The sequence below is a fragment of the Macaca fascicularis genome, chromosome 10, assembly GCF_037993035.2.
Source record: "Macaca fascicularis isolate 582-1 chromosome 10, T2T-MFA8v1.1".
In the NCBI taxonomy this organism is placed as follows: Eukaryota; Metazoa; Chordata; class Mammalia; order Primates; family Cercopithecidae; genus Macaca; species Macaca fascicularis.
This window is the reverse complement of record NC_088384.1, coordinates 2,346,261-2,363,628: the sequence shown is the minus strand read 5'-3', so window position 1 is coordinate 2,363,628 and position 17,368 is coordinate 2,346,261. Positions and strand designations below refer to the sequence as shown.

The 17,368-nt window shown below is 44.7% G+C and overlaps 1 pseudogene; it reads right to left on the bottom strand.

Annotated features, from left to right (window-relative positions):
- Positions 1-448: 448 nt before the first annotated feature.
- Positions 449-816, bottom strand: LOC102132127 (large ribosomal subunit protein uL29 pseudogene; annotated as a pseudogene).
- Positions 817-17,368: the final 16,552 nt, after the last annotated feature.

Genomic DNA, 17,368 nt, shown 5'->3' with positions numbered 1-17,368 from the left:
AACTTTTAAATGAAGTGAGACAAAAGCACCAGGTGTGGTTCTCGAACACAGTGTCAGGGTGTTTCCTTTTCATAACTGTGGCCTTTAATAATTGGAGACTCATAGCACTCAGCCCATGGCGGGCAGGACTGTGGACTTCACTCATGTTAACTCAGGCAGTCCTGACAAAAACCCTAAGAAACAGGTGCAAGTAAGACCACAGCTTGTAGTTGAGGAAACCGAGGTATGGAGACGTTGGGTGACTTGTCCCAGGCAAGGAGCCAGCAAGAGGCAGAGCTGGGATTTGAACCTCGACCATCCAGCCCCAGAATGGATACTCTTAGCCCCTCTAAGGCCATGCTCAATGCCCAGAAGCCAAGCGGGTCTGGAGCCCTCCATTGACGAATGACAAAATGCTCTAAACATTTTTTCTTTCTCAGCCAACTGTGCTTTATTGACAGTGCACCACTCAGGTCTTGACTGTGCACTTCCGCAGCGGGGACAGCTGCTCCTTCCACTGCTGCTTCTTGGTCTGCAGGTTCTCGTGCTTGTTGAGTCGGCAGCACATGTCACATGTCTTCTTAGGCCGCAGGTCCAGGGGCTTGAACTTCTTGCCCTTGTAGAATTTCCTGAGGTTTTCTTTCTGAGTCTGGTTAATAACCGTGAGAACACGGGCAATGGATTTGCGGACATTCGGATCTTAGAGAGCCTGGAGGCTGTGCCGTCTGTCACTTTGGTGACAGGCAGCTGGGACAGCTCCACCTTCAGGTCCTCCAGCTGCTTCAGCAGCTCCTCCCTCTTCTTCCTGCAAAGGTCTCGGGCCTTGATCTTGGCCATTGCTGCACAGGCCTCCACCGCCTGCTCCTGCTGTAAATGTTTTTACGTCTTTTACCTTAAAAATATCTTCCTGCAAGTCTAACACTTTGCATTGGAATACACAGTGATGTAGAATTTCCTTTTCAACACCCTGTCTGTGAATTGTTTTCACCCAGCATTTCTGCTAAACCTGGGAACGGATGGAGCCATTTGACTGTTCCCAACTGCTTTTATCACTTTCATTTGCACATTAATTTATTTACCGCAATCCACACCTCTAACCCTGAACAAGGTGTTGGGAAAGGTGTGTAAATGTGTGTCAACGGCACGCTCTAATTAAGCGTTGCTTCTCAGCTGAGGCGCTTGTACCCCCCAGAGGTCATCAGGCAATGTCTGAAGATGTTCATGGTTGTCATAACCCTTGTGTTTGTGGCAGGGTTGCTGTTGTACGCAGCAGGCAGAGGCCAGAAATGCTTCTAAACACCCCACAGGGCAGGGACAGCCCCGTCAGCCTCACAGAGAGTGGCCAGCCCCAACGTCAGGAGTGCCATGGCCAGGAGGTTTTCCACAGGGAGCCCCCAGGCCACTAATCCAAGAAGACCAGCACCGCTGCCCTCCACACTTTGTACCTCTGTGAACACCAGCCTCACGGAGGAGGTAGCCTTGCGTCATCAGCTCCATGGGTTGGTAAAAAGATGTGTCTCCCGGAGGAAGCTGAACAGACACTCAGTGCTGGGCGTCTTTTAGAGCTCCCTTCCCTGCCTCGAGCACTCAGCCGACTTGGAGAGAGCCACACGTGCTAGCACTGGAAGGAACGCCTCCCGTCCTGGATGCCCGTGCCACGGTGCTCACTCCACTCACTGTCGTCTCCTGGTCACCGTGTCGTTAGCAGGGCGTGAGTGCCTCACCTGCAGGCTGTGGACGGGCGCGCTTGTGGTTCTGCCCAGGAGGAGGGTTTGGCACTATTGTGGACTCAGCCTCCCATCTGTTGGACGCCTCTGCCCACTATGCTGGAGCACCCCTTGGCTGCAGCGAGGCTGGCTCCAGCGTTTGCTCTCCTCTGGGGTCGTCCTGCCCACAGCTGGGGCCCTTTCTGGCTTAGATGCATGGATAAGAACAGCCTTTCCTTGAAGAGATGAGGAGTCCTTTAAAGGATCACCAGCAGCGATGAAGCCAGATTCTTCTTCTCTGGTCTGTAATGAAGCCAGCCAGGCAGAGCCGGAGGTCCTGGCGTCCCTGAGACCTGAGACCTTTTCCTCTCAGCAGCCCCCCACGTGAGTGCCAGTCATGACTCAAGGCTGTGAAACTCTGCGTGTCTGGTTCCCCCTTCTTCCTTCTCATTCTTTTTCTTTTTTCTTTTCCTTTCTTTCTTTTCTTTTTCTTTTTTTTTTTTTTTTTTGATTAAGTCTTGCTGTCACCAAGGCTGGAGTGCAATGGGACGATCTCTGCTCACTGCAACCTCTGCCTCCTGGGCTCAAACATTCTGCCTCCGCCTCCCAAGTAACTGGGATTACAGGCCCGCACCACCACACCCAACTAATTTTTATATTTTTAGTAGAGGCGGATTTCACCATGTTGACCAGGTTGGTCTCAAACTCCTGACCTCAGATGATCCATCCGCCTTGGTCTCTACAAGTGCTGGGATTACAGGCATGAGCCACTACACCCAGCCTCTTTTTCTCTTTCTTCTTTTACTCCTTCACAATCCTATGAGTCTCACATCAGAGTCTGGCACTATGACCTATGCAGAAAACTGAGTAGCTCCTTTGACTTTCCACGTAGGCGTGCCCAGCTCCTATTTATGTCGGGACTGGCATTCCATCCAGGCGTGGGAAGCTGTACCGTATTTTTACTCTTGACTCTCACGGATGACAGGAGTTAGGATACTGTGGCCCTCCCCTGTGTTGGACCACAGCATGCGCCGTGGTTTATGCTGTAAAACCTTAGCGGCATGTTTCCCAGCCTGCTGACTTCCCACTGGCAATGCTGCAGGCAATTGTAGGGTGCCAAGCTGAGCTTCTGGCCTTCTAGAACCTTCTCCCTGATTAATCTATATCCTCAGGAGTTCTCATGCTCTGGGTCATATAACCACTTCAGTTTTGCTCTCTATCCCCTCCCCATAAGGAATACTTGGAATTATTTATTAATAACAAAAGGATTATGAAGAAATCTTTAAGACGCTTCTAGAATGGTAATTTGAGGAGCTCCAAGAATCCATTTCCCAGCAAAACAACCAAAACTGGTAAAAATTCTTTTAAAAAACATAAATTAATGTCTCTACAAATTGTTTTAAGGGGATTAAGCAAATGAAGGTACATTCATTCACAATATCAACAAAATCGTAAGAGCAGTGAGAGTCTGTGACACTTGAGGCCTTAACCGGTCCCATGACCTCCACTCTCCTGGTCAGCTTCCCAAAGCTCCATTTCCAGTGGCCAGGAAGACAGGGCCTTCTCCTCAACTGTCAGTCCACATTGACCATATGAGGAAGGGCAGGCAGCAAGCATTTCCCAACCTCACCATCTCCAAGGCACAGAAGCTGAGTCCTTGTTTAGGGGAAGTAACCAGTAGGTTGGGGCTCCCCTCTTACACCCAGCCCCCACTCAGAGGGTAGTGACTCTGCCCCAGGCATGCCAGGCTGAGAATACGAGGGCCCCAGATCAGGCTCACATAGTTGAATTTCCACACTTGAAGAGAAAAGAGAAGAAGACCAGAAGCTACTTCAGAGACTTTGCTCAGGGGAAATTTAGCCCACAAGAATACAGACTGCCAAAGTTCTCCCCCAGTGGAATTAACTTCAAAACAGAGTGTTCAAAACAGTGTGCTCAAACCAAAAGAATCTCTTGAAAAGAAGGAAGATTGTGGTGGTGGGCAGTCAGAGGACCCAGGTTCCATCAGAACAAGCTAAACGTAAGCTACTTTACAGACAGAACCAGAAGGAGAGACGTAAGCTTAGCTACTTTACCAGACAGAACCAGAAGGAGAGACAGCTAAGAGAGACCTCTGGGGATTCGAATGAACCTTACACACTGGCTTAAAACTTTCCCTTCCTGAATTTAATTTCATCAAATTATAGAGCAACTTATGTACCAAGGAATAGGGGGTAAAAAAAAAAAAAAAAAAAAACATAGCCAGCAACAAGTAAAGTCTAACAGCTGGGTGCAATACCAAACAGCAGAATTCTGCATAGAGATATCACGGACAGGGACAGAGACAGCCCTGCTAAATCCACCATCACCCCAGGGAGACTGCCCATGTCCAGCGCTGCACCTGTGGGGCTTGACATTGGAAACCTCACACTGTGTGGAAATAGAGTTCATTAAAATAGTCCAGCAAAGGCACTAAAAAAATAAACCAACAACAAAAACAAGCCCCAGAAATAGTGCTAGGAGATTAGTATCTGGAGTTGGTATAATATATTACCTAAAATGTTCAGTTTTTTTTTAAAATTATGAGACAGGAAAAGAAACAGGTAAGTGTGACCTCGAGGCAGGAAAAAAAGTGAGCCACAGTATTGCCTGTGAGAGGCCCTGATGTTGGATTTAGTAGACAAATACTGCAAAGCAGCCATTGTAAATATGTTCAAAGAACTAGAGGAAAATATGCTTAAGGAGGTAAAGGAATCTACCATGATAATAACTCTCTCAACTCATTGAGTAGAGAATATCAATTTTAGCAAAACTAAATGGACGTTCTGAACAAGGAAAGTATGATAATTAATACAAATATGTACCAAAGAGCTCAACAGATTTGAGTTGGCAGAAGAGTCTGCAAACATAAAAATAGATTTACAGGGATTCAGCAATCTGAGAAACCAAGAGAATAGCAAATGAATAAAAGGAAGAAAACCTCAGAGGCGTGCAAAACCATTCAGAGGACCAGTATATGTGTCCTGATAATACAAGAAAAAAGAGATAAAGAAGAAAAATGACTAGAAAAAACAATGAAACTTCCCCAGATTTATGAGAAATTTTTATCTACACATCCAGAAGCTCCATGAGCCAGGATAAAGACAAAGACATTGGCAAACAGACATGTCATCATTGAAATGCTTTTTAAAAGGACAAAGAGCGATCCCGAAGGCAACAAAGAGAAAGATCAGTTGCCACACAAAGGGATTCCAGGTGAGATGAACACTTGACTTCTCATGAGAAACAATGTGGGTCCAAAGACAGTGGGATGTCAAAGTTAAGTGACGAAAGGAAAAATCAGAAACTGAGACTATCATATGCACAGAACCCACCTTTTAAAAATCAAGGTGAGTTCCAGTTTCACATGTAACAAGTGTGGAAGTCACCACTCTGCCCTAACAAGTAAAAAGTGGAACAGATTAATAACTTGAGAAGTATTTTTGATTCTGTAAGTGGATGAGCACACGGTGCCAACTACTCACCCCAAAATGGGAGGGATAGTCATGTGGAAGTCGGGAGGCACAGCTTGCTAGAGGAGAGATTTGGGATCGGAGACCACTGTGGGAAATGGTGGCAGCATAGAAGAAACTGAACTTTAACTGATGGATTGCTAGAGGCCCAGAGTGGATGAGTCTGAGAGTTACAAATAACTCCAGAGGGACCCAGTCCCAGGAAGCCCACCTCACTCTTGTGAGTTTTACCTACAAGAATTAACCAGGTTCCCCAAGAAAATATTGCAGAAAAAAACTGTTTTGCTTCCATCAAGGGGAGGAAAAAAGGAACTATTTTGAAATCTACCAGATTGCTTGGTTCTCAAAAAGGCCTGCCCTCAGGAGAAAACATCCAACCAGGGCATAAAATGCCAGGGTTTTATCAGAGTTTAACTTACCTGAGGGAAGAGAACTACCCAACTTCAGCCTGCCCTAGCTTCCCACATAGGAGAAGGAAAATACTCAATCCAGATCCCAAAATGTTGGGGTTTTATCAGAGTCCAACTTCCTTGAGGGAGGAGAACTACCCAATTTCAGCCTGCCCTAGCTTCCCATGTAGAAGGAGGAAAATGTTCTCCTACAGCCCACTCTTGCTATCCTGCCCCATGTAAAACAGCAGGGACTGAGAAGCACTTGTGAAGTTTATAGTCCAGAGACACAGGGTCACTAAATAACCAGGATCTAATTACAGGATTCTATAATACTTTGCATCCCCCCCACACCTTAGCACTGCATTCCTAAAGGCCTGCTAAAACCAGTTCCTCTCATTGAGCACACCATGCCTGCCTATAAAAAACATTATAGAGCATACTTAAAAACACACACACAGTTTCAAGAAATAGAGCTAGCATCAGAACCAGACACAGCAGGAATATTGGAATTATCAGACTAAGAATTTAAGACCGTAAGGGCAAATACGCTATAGGCTGTAATAAATAAAGCAGACAGCATGCAACACCAGGTGCACAATGGAAGCAGAGATAGAAACCCTAAGAAAGAACCAACAGTAAATGCTAGAGATGGAAAACACTGCAACAGAACTGAAGAATGCTTTCAATGGGTGTATTGGTAAACTGGACACCCCTGAGGAAAGGACATCTGAGATGAACGACATATCAATGGTAACTTCCCAAACTGCCAAACTAAAAAGCAAAGACAATAAAGACTGAAAAAATGGAACAGAATATCCAAGAACTATGGGGTGACTACAAAAGATGTAACATACTTGTAGTGGGAATACCAGCAGGAGAAAAAGAACGGAGGGTGGGGGAGAGACAGAGAGAGAGAGAGAAAATACTTGAAATAATAATCACTGGAAATGTCCCACAGATTAATACCAGACACAAAGCCTCAGTTCTAGGAATTTCAGATATCACTGAGCAGGATAAATGCAAAATAATAATAATAATAATAATAATGAAAAATCTATGCATATTATTTTCCAACAACAGAAATTTGAACATTTTTTTAAAATCCAGAATGAAGCCAGGAAGCGATGAGGAGAAAGATCATACCTATAAACCAACAAATACAATAACTGCATCTGACTTTTAACCAGAAACTAAACAAGCAAGAAGAGAGCGAGGTAAAATATTTAGTGATGAGAGAAAAAGACCACCAACCTACAAATCTGTACCCTGCAAAATTGTCTTTTTTTTTTTTTTTTTTTTTTTGAGACAGTTTCACTGTGTTGCACAGGCTGGAGTGCAGTGGCTCAGTCTCAGCTCACTATGACTTCTGCCTCCTGGGTTCAAGTGGTTTTGGTACCTCAGCCTCCTGTGCAGCTGGGATTACAGGCGCCTGCCACCACACCTGTCTAATTTTTGCGTTTTTGGTAGACACAGGGTTTCACCATGTTGGCCAGGCTGGTCTCAAACTCCTGACCTCAAGTGATCTGCCCACTTCAGCCTCCCAAAGTGCTTGCATTACAGGCATGAGCCACCACGCTATGCCCGGCCAAAATTATCTTTCAAAGGTGCAGGAGAAATAAATCAAAACAATAAAAAATGGGGATAATTTATTATCAGTCAATCTGCCTAGTAAAAGGTGTTTACAAAAGTCCTTTAAAGAGAAGGTAGAAGCTCAGATCAGACAGAAAAGATGAGTCGTGAAGAAAGATTAAATTAACATAAAATAAAAACTTATTTTTCTTATTTTTAACTGACATGGCAGATAATAATTTGTGGCAAATTATAATAGCAACAAGATCTCCAATTAAGTGTGCTTATGATATATCTTATGTGTGTGTAATAGCAGCAAGATCTTCAATTAAGTATGCTTATCATAAATCTTATGCATGTCTACGTATGTATACATGTGCACATAAGCTATACACATGCCTGTATACACTTACGTGTGCCTATATATAAGTGAAGTGAATGACAGATATAATGCAGTGAATGCAAGGGAAGAACAAGGAATCTTTTATCACACTACCTGTGAAGTGGTATAATGTTCTTTGAAAGTAGGGTTGGATTCGTTGTAAATGTATATTGGAAACTCTGGGACAATCACTTTAAAAGGTTTAAAATGGGGGGTTACTGATATTCTAAGGTGAGAAAACAGAATCATATAAAATTCTCAGCTAAAACTACAAAAGGCAGAACAAAGGGTGAAAGACATAAATACAAACAAGAGCAAGTGCAAGAAAGAGAAAACAGGTAGCAGTATGGTAGATATTAATCTAGCCATATCAATAATCACATTGAAAGTCAATGGTTTAAGTGCACCAATTAAAAGATGGAGATTGTCACAGTGGATCAAAAAATAAGACAAAACTGTATGTAATCTACAAGAAGCCAACTTTAAATATTTTAAAAATGTGGATTAAAAGTAAGTGAATGCAAAATATGTCATGCTAACACTAATCCAGATAAGGTAAAAGTAGCTATATTAATTTCAAACACAGCAGATTTCAAAGCGAGGAAAGTCAGCAGGGATAAAGAAAAGAATAATGATAAAGTGGCCAATTCTCCAAGAAGACATAGCAATCTTTAACAGATATGCACCCAACAACACAGTGTCAAAATACGAGGCAAAAGCTGATACAACTGCAAAGAAAAACAGATTAATTCACCCTTACAGTTGAAGGCTTCAGCGCCCCTTCTATCAGAAATGGACAGATCCAGCAGACAGAACATCAGCAAGAACACAATTAAGAATACAAGTTTTTCCCAACTCACAGGGAACGTTCGTGAAAACAGCACATTCTGAGCCATAAAACACACCCTAACAAATTAAAAATCATATAAATCATACAGTGTCTGCTCTTAGACCACAATGGAATTGAACTAGAAATAAATAACAGAAAAACAACGGGAAAATCACAAAATATACGGAGATTAAACAAGACTTTAAAATAATACACGAGTCAAAAAGAAATCTTGACTTTTTAATTTCTTGAACTAAGTTAAAATAAGAAACAACAACAACAATAAACTCCTGGAACTAATGTAACTAATTAACTATGAGCAAGATTAAAGGATATAAAAGCAAATTGCTTTCCCAAATGCTAGCAATGAACAAGTGAAATCTGAAATTAAAAACAAAACAACATTTACATTAGCACCTTAAAAAGTGAAATACTTAGATATAAGTCCAACAAATATATACAAGATGTACAGCTCTGTTGAAAGAAATCAAAGAAGAACTAAATAAAGGGAGAAATACTCCATGTTCATGGCCAGGATGACTCAACATTTTCAAAATGTCAGTTCTCCCCAATTTGATCTCTAGATTCAATGTAATTCAAATCAAAATCCCAGAAACTTATTTTGTGGAGATTTAAAAATTGATTCTAAAGTTTATATGGAGAGGCAAAAGACTCAGAGAAGCCTACGTAATATTGAAAGAGAAGAACAAAGTTGAAGGAGTATTATTACCCAACCTTAGGACTGTAATGCTACAATAATCAAGACTGTGTGATACTGGTGAAAAATGCACCCATAGTATATTTTTAATAACAACCCTTTATCAGATATGTCTTTACTGCATATCTGATTGTCTACTACAACAAACCCGTTGGTAAACAGATCAATGGAACAGAATAGAGAGCCCAGAAATAGACTCATATAAATGTAGCCAGTTGATCTTTGACAAACAAACAAAGACAACGCAATGGAGTAAAGATAACCCCTTCAACTAATGGTTCTGAAATAACTGGAAATCCTCATGCAAAAAACTTGAATCTAAACTCACGCCTTACTCTCATCATGAAAACTAACTCAAAACCTAAATGTAAGATGCAAAAGTATAAAACTCTTAGGCTATAACATAAGAGAAAAATCTAGATGATCTCAGGGATGATGATGCGTTTTTAGATGAAACACCAAAGGCATGATCCATGAAAGATAGAATGAATTAATTGGACTTTGTTAAAATGAAGAACTTATTTTCTGCAAAAGACAATTTCAAGAGAATGAAAAGACAAGACACAGACTGCAAGAAAATATCTGCAAAAGACATACCTGATAACGAACTGTTATTAAAAACACACAAAGAACTCTTGAACTCAACAATAAGAAAACAAGCCAGTTTAAAAATATGCCAAAGACCTTAACAGGCACCACACCAAATAAGATACACAGATGGCAGATAAGCATATAAAAACGTGCTTCATATTGTATGTCATGTAAGACCTGAAATTATAAAACTCTTGGAAGAATATATAGGAGAAAAGCTATAACTTTTAACTATAAACAATGGGTTTGACAATGATTTCTTGATTATCACACCACAGACACAGAAAACAAAGGCTAAAATAGACAAATGGGACTATATCAAAATAATAAACTTCTATGCATCAAAGGATGTGATCAACAGAATGAAAAGGCAGCATACAGAATGGGAGAAAATATTTACAAATCAAATAACTAACAAGGGGTTAATATCCAAAATGTATTTTAAAACTCCTACAAAATAACTACAAAAGGAACAAATTAAAAATGAGCAAAAGACTTGAGTAGATATTTCTCTAAAGAAATACAAATAACCAACAAGTACCTGGAAAGATGCCCAGTGTTTCTAATTATTAGAAAAATGTAAATCAAAACAATGATATACCACCTCACACCCATTAGAACAGTTACTATTAAACAAAACAATAGAATACAAAAGAAACAAAGAAAATCCTAGAAAAAAATTGTTGGCCAGGATGTGGAGAAATTCAAACCCTTGTGCATTGTTGGTGGGAATATGAAATGATGCAGCTGCTGTGGAAAGCAGTAAGGCTCTTCCTCAAAAAATTAGACATTAAGCTACCATATGATCCAACAATTCCACTTTGGGGTACATGCACGAAACAATCAGATGCAGGATCTCAAAGAGATATTTGTACACCCATGTTCATGGCAGCCTGTTCCACAACAGCCAAGAGGTGGAAGCAACACAAGTCTCCATGGATGCATGGATGGATGGATGGATGGATGGATGGATGGATGGATGATGAATGGGTGGATGATGAATGGATGGATGGATGGATGGATGGATGGATGGATGGATGCATGGATGGATGGATGCATGGATGGATGGATGGATGGATGGATGGATGGATGGATGGATGCATGGATGGATGGATGGATGGATGAATGGATGGATGGATGGATGATGAATGGATGGATGATGAATGGATGGATGGATGGATGATGCATGGATGGATGGATGGATGGATGATGAATGGATAGATGGATGGATGATGCATGGATGGATGGATGGATGGATGGATGGATGGATGGATGCATGGATGGATGGATGGATGGATGATGCATGGATGGGTGGATGATGAATGGATGGATGCATGGATGGATGGATGGATGGATGGATGGATGCATGGATGGATGGATGGATGGATGGATGCATGGATGGATGGATGGATGGATGGATGGATGGATGCATGGATGGATGCATGGATGGATGGATGCATGGATGGATGCATGGATGGATGGATGATGAATGGATGGATGGATGCGTGGATGGATGGATGGATGGATGGATGATGAATGGATGGATGGATGCGTGGATGGATGGATGGATGGATGAATGATGAATGGATGGATGCGTGGATGGATGGATGGATGGATGACGAATGGATGGATGCATGGATGGATGGATGGATGGATGGATGGATGGATGGATGGATGCATGGATGGATGGATGGATGGATGCATGGATGGATGGATGCATGGATGGATGGATGGATGGATGGATGCATGGATGGATGGATGCATGGATGGATGGATGGATGGATGCATGGATGGATGGATGGATGCATGGATGGATGGATGCATGGATGGATGGATGGATGCATGGATGGATGGATGCATGGATGGATGGATGGATGGATGCATGGATGGATGGATGCAAGGATGGATGGATGGATAGATGCATGGATGGATGAACATGTTTTGATCCATCCATACAATGGTACATTACTCAGCCTTAAAAAGGGAGAAAATGCTAACATGTGCTACAACATATATGAACCTTGAAGACATGATGCTAAGTGAAATCAGCCAGCCACAAAATACAAATTCTGTTTAATTCTGCTTATACAAAGTACTTAGAGGAGTCAAATCCAAAGAGACAGAAAGTAGAATGGTGGATGTTAGGGGCTGAGGATAGAGGATAGAGGGAAGTAAGTGCATCATTCCCAGGAGGATGGCTGACATAAGAAACACACATATTAATACCTCTTGGTGAGGATGTAGAGAAATGGGGACTCTCGGACACTGTTGGTGAGATGTAAAAGGGTGAAGCCACTTTGGAAAACAATCCTGCAAGTCTTCAAAATGTTAAACATAGAGTTACAGTGTGGCCAGCAATTCCGCTCCTAGGTGTATACCAGGAGAAATAAAAGTGGGGACACAAATGTTCATTATTTATAGCAGGATTATTCATAATAGCCCCAAAGAGGAAACAGCCTGAACATCCATCCATTGATGAATAGGTAAATAAAATGTAGTGAATATTATTTGGCTATAAATAAATGAAGTACTAATGCATGATACGATATGCATCAATCTTGAAAATACTGTTCTGAGTGAAGGAAGCCAGCTACACAAGACTAGGCATGGTATGACTCAAATGATGTGAAATTTCCAGAATAAGCAGAATGCCGGGCTGTGGTTACCTAGGATCGGGGGTATAGGCAAAATGAGTAGTGACTGCTAGTGGGTATGAGGTTTCTTTCTTGGGGGTGACAAAAATGTTATGAAATTGATTGTGGTATTGGTTGCATATCTATGTGAACACACTAAAAAACTTTGAATTGTATAGTTAAAAGTGGGTGAGTTGTCTGGTATGTGAGTTTTATATCAATAGAGCTGCTGCTTTTAAAAATAGATGACTAAAATTAACACTTTTCTCCCCTGGAGGGTATTCACTTTCTTTCTCTTTTATTTGTATAAATGTATGGGCATAGAGTGAAATGATGGGCAGTGGAGACTTGGAGCATATCCATTCTCTAACACAGAAGTAGAGCAGTTATCAGAGGCGTGAATCTGAGGCTGAAATTTCAGGATTGTAGTTGCAATCTGGAGAATGTTTTTTGGGCACAGGTCCACCCTTGGCATTGAAAGAAATGCATCATCTGAAAAGAAATGTCCTCTGCATCAACAGAGATCTGGCTGACCCCCAGGAAGAGCGAAGCTGGCGGGCTGGAAGCTGACACTGTCCTTGCAGTGAGTACCTTCTCCGTGGTCTGAGGGACGGCCAGGCGCTTGATCCTCAACCTTCGTTTCCCTCTTATCCTACTTAGAAAGTCTCCATTCATCCACTCATGTGATAGGACAATCTTTATTTATTTGCTATCTTTTGATGTACCAAAAGCTGTACATAATTAATGTACGGAACTCAATGAGTTTGGGATAAGATGATCTAACTGCCTCTGAACTCCCCTGGAGGATTCTGAGAAGCTGACCAAGGCAGTGAACATGGTGAGAGAGAAGCCTTCTGACCAGACTGGAGGGGCTGCTAACCTCAGGAGAAAGGGTAGCCATTCAGACCCTCTGAGTGGGAGGGGCTCCCAGGACCTGCGGGGCCTAGTGTAGCTTCTGCAAGAAGCTGCCCTGCCTCATAGAGGATCGGTTCTCAAACTCTTATATGCATAGTATTCAGCTTGGACCAGGGCCAGGGAATGGGGAGATTTTATTTTTAATTCAGATCCCCAGGCTTCTTGTCTCTAGGACCTGGTTCAATCAGCTCAGGTATCTGCATATTGATAAGTTACCCAGAGGTCTCTGGGGCAGGTGGCCTGGGCAGTATTGCTACATATGCAACAGCCGTGGAACGGCAAGACCTGCCAAAGGCTTTGGGATCGGGGTCAGAAAACCTCACTCTCGGTCCTGGGTTATGTGCTTGCTGGTGGTGAGAGCAGGAGTCAGCACCTTCTGACCACTCTCAGCCCTGCCCTTGGAAATCCAGCCCATTTCACGGCTTGAGATGCTGTCTGTATACTGATGAACCCCAAATGTATAGCTCCAGCCTCACATTCCCTCAAATCCCAATGGTTTACTACAGGGCACATTTGACATCTCTGCCCACACTCACAAAGGCCTCTTCAAGTTAACAAGAGTTAACTTGTTAACTCTAACAAATTAATAAGATGAAAAATAAATGCCTGCACGCCTGTCTGCCATCAAGCTGCCCCATCAGATCCAACTCACGTCTGTGCTGAAAGTTCCATCCTTCCAGGCTCTTAGGAAAAAGACCTGGAGTCCCCTTCAGGCCTCTCTCTTTCTCCCACCCTCACACTTGATCCAGCAGCCAACCCTACTTGGCTGTGCCTGAGACACACATCTGGAATCCAACCACTTCCCGACACCCCTCTCACCGCCACTCTGACCAGGGCACCGTTGTCTCTTCCTAGACCCAGGAACTTGCCTCCTAGCAAAGCCCCCTGCTCCCTCTCCGTGCATCTGCTGTCTGCTCTCAACTCAACAACTACAGCTGTCATTTAAGCCAAGTCCTTGGCTCTGAACCTCCAGAGGCTCTCATCTCAGTTGGAGGAAAAGACGCAGGCTGTGCACAAGCCTCCAGGACCCTACGTTCTCTGCTGCTCACACACGCAGAACTCGACTCTCTGGCCTCTTCTCCCCTGCCCTCCCCGTGCCACACACGCTAACCTCTTTGCAGAATGCTCCAGGGAAGCTCTGCTGTGGCTCTTCCCTGCATCTAAGCATCTGTGCCTTTTCCCCACCTCCTCCCCCCATCTCCCTTAGGCCTCCACTCAGTTTCCCACTGCCTTCCCCAACCACTGGTCTGAAAGAAGACCCTGCTTTACTTTCTCAGCAGAACTTCCTGCTTTCTGATGACATTCTCAGTTTGGTAACCTCCTCCCTTCCTGTTTCTTTGCTTGGTTCAGAAGCCAGGCAGCTCCTGGCATGGAGTAGGAGGAGTTAAAAGAGCAGCATCTTTGAGTGAGGAGGACGGATGTGTGAGTGAGACCCCAGGGCCATGGGAGCAAGGACCATAGGACCCTCTTGTCCAGGTTCTGGTATAAGTCCCCTATCCTGGCAAGACACCTTGGAAAGCTGGATGGGGCAAGGAGAGGGCACCCTCAGCCCAGGCAAGAGTTGGCCCAAAGAGCTTTCTGGAAACCTACGGCTGCGTCCCAGCACTCACAACGCCAGGGTGAGAAAGGGCCAGGGTGCCAGCCAGCCAGTCAGTCACAGTGGGAGGAACAATGCATGGAGTTTGGGCCACCTTTCCTAGAACCCAGCGTCCCCCTGCCCACTCAGGTCTCCAAGGAGGACCAAGGCGTGATGCTCTGACAATGTGGGCACAGGATGGCAGGGTGGGGGTGTCCAGTGAAAGTGAAGAGTGATCAAAGTGGTGCAGCAATGCTCCACCTCGGGGAATCCAGGGCAGGATTCCAGGAAGGGGCTCCAGGCAGAAGGCAGCCCTGGCCCATCACATTCACCACTTCAGCACCCTGGCCTTGGACAGCTCCCGGAATGGACGCGAACCCTTGTCTCCCTAGGAGGAGGTGAAGGAGGGTCCTAGGATGGGAATCTGCCTCTGTCCTGCCCGGAGGCCAGGAGTTGGCTCTCGGAAAACCTTGGCTGAGTCCTCCCCTCGTACCTTCTAAAAAAATACTATTTTCGCTGCTCATGGGTTAACTCGCTGTTTCATTTGAAGCCCCAATTTCCATGCTAAAGTAGCATGCATCATAAGTAGCAATAGAATCAGTTCATCCTGCATTTGTTTTTCCCCAGCGAGGAGCAATCAATTACCTGAGAGGTGTCCGTGGCTGCAGCTAAACGGTGACTCAGCAAGGTGCAATTGGTGAAGTGTCACTTTTATTCATGGCCTCAAATCCGAGAATGGGCTCCTCTGCATTTTAATTATCAGAAAGCACTTACTACCCTTGCTTTAACGAATTATATAAAATTTAAACACGAGCAATTGTATCTTTTATAAATAAAAAGCTGTGGATTGCCTTGAGGGTGCCGCGGCCACAGCAGAACTGTATTTACTTTTGTCGCCGCACCATCCGTCCCTGCCAGGGTCTCCTGGCCTCCTACCTTGACCTGCCTGCATCCCTCATTTCCTATGGCCTGGCTCTTCCTCTGTCTCCTGTGAGCTGTGAATGTTTAATCATGAGGTGGAGACTCACCCTTTCCTCTGCCTCATCCCGAAGGAGAGTAGGGTGCTCTGGTTTGGGAGGGAACCCAGGAGCATGCCTCACTCTCTCTGCTGGACACCTTTCTCTGCAAGGCTGAGGTGCTCCTGCTAAGGGCCAGCCCTAAAGCCCCTCCAGGGCCCTCCTCCTCCACACACGTCACTCAGAGACCGGTTTTGTCCTCTGGGCCCTACAGAGCACCCAGCCACGCCATTCTGTTGGGCATTTGTCACCTGGGAGTCGAAAGAGGCTGTGAACAGCTCTTTTCACTCTCTTCTCTCCTAGAACCCAAGGGCACCACACAGATCTTTACAGGGGCTCCTGGGTGTCACCCACATGTTTTTAGATGAACAAATCTGATTCTGTGAATGATGGTTTTGTTTGCTAAGAACCAAGACCTGAGGAGGTGTGTTTATCGCAATGCATAGGCTCATCACCTTTTTGTCTACAGAAAGCCTTGTAAATCCATCACCAAAGCATGAGACCTCTGCTGAAGCCCAGGGCCAAGTTTGTCTTGGAAAGGTGCTCAACAAGGAGGGAACAAAGCCAGGCCCCAGTGTAGGGTCTAGGCTGGGAGTGGAAGAGTCCCCAGTGGCAGGTGGCGTGGGCAGTGTGGGAACGGTGTGCATGGTGGAAAAATGGCAGGGGGTCTGAGATTCGCTTGGCCACACTCTTTAGGCAGCCCAGTGCAGATTCCCAGTCCCCTCTCAGACTCAACATCCACTGTTTCTGCAAATACAATTTTGCCAGCAGTCATGGGAGGCACAGAGGGGTCTGGGCCCCGAGAGAACCAGCATTGCTTCATTTCTTCTCTGGAATCATGGCTCTGCAGGCAGGATGTTGGGGACAGAGTGACGCAGGCCCACGAGGGCCCTTCTGTGGCTTTCTCTATGCAGAAACTCCACAGGGCTTTATTTCCCCATTTTGTATAAGCCTTTCCAAAGTCACATTCCACAGCCCCCGAGTCATGCCCCGATTCACCCGCTGACCCGTTGCTTTCCCGGGCCATGGAGGAAGAGAAGTCCTTCAGGTCCTACCTCATGCTCCAGCCCTGCGTTTGCTGGGGAGGGACGTCCTGCAGCCTCAGGCCCCAGAACACAGCTTGTTCTGCTTATACAGGGAAACCCTGGCATCGAATGCCTGCTAATGTGAGTGAAAGTAATTTCTTCAAAATCACGTTAAATAAAAGGTGAAGCAACGTTTAAGTCAGAGAGTGGTTAATTGTCTCTCTCTAACGAGCAACTGACCTCCAGGGCTCAGCCGCTCTGGGAACTCATTACCCACCACGCTCCGGCAGCGGCACTGAGCACAGGGTGAGCCGACGAGAAGGTTGTCCTGGCCAAGAGCCCAGCTTGGGAGGGATCCTGCTTCCTGCTCCTCCTGGGAAGGTTTCCGGGAGGGGCCAGCTGCTTCCTGTTCCTGGGTGCAGACGCTGTGCTGGGGGCACAGGCTGGGGAAGGAGGTGCAGGGAGCAGAGGGCACGGGTGTGAGTTGGAATGAATGACCAACTCTCCAGCAGACCTTCGGTGGCTGCCCTGTTGAGAAAAGCTGCC